Genomic DNA, 329 nt, shown 5'->3' on the forward strand with positions numbered 1-329 from the left:
GGATCGATTTGAGAAATAAAAATTTTTTGTATGGGAGGGCCCCTGCTAGAACATTTTTCCCAAGTGCGACCATTTTACCCAGTGAGTCAAAAAAAATTTTTTTCACGGTGACTCAAAACATCAATTTTAGACTCCCCTGAGTATGAAAAGTGAAACGAAAATCATTTTTGAGAAGAAAAAATTTTTGTATGGGAGGGCCCCTGCTAGAACATTTTTACCAAGTGCGACCATTTTACCCGGTGAGTCAAAAAAAAATTTTTGTATGGGAGGGCCCCTGCTAGAACATTTTTCCCAAGTGCGTCGATTTTGGGTCGCCGACACAAGCTCGG

This window comes from Anopheles moucheti (genome assembly GCF_943734755.1).
Source record: "Anopheles moucheti chromosome X unlocalized genomic scaffold, idAnoMoucSN_F20_07 X_unloc_10, whole genome shotgun sequence".
Lineage (NCBI taxonomy): Eukaryota > Metazoa > Arthropoda > Insecta > Diptera > Culicidae > Anopheles > Anopheles moucheti.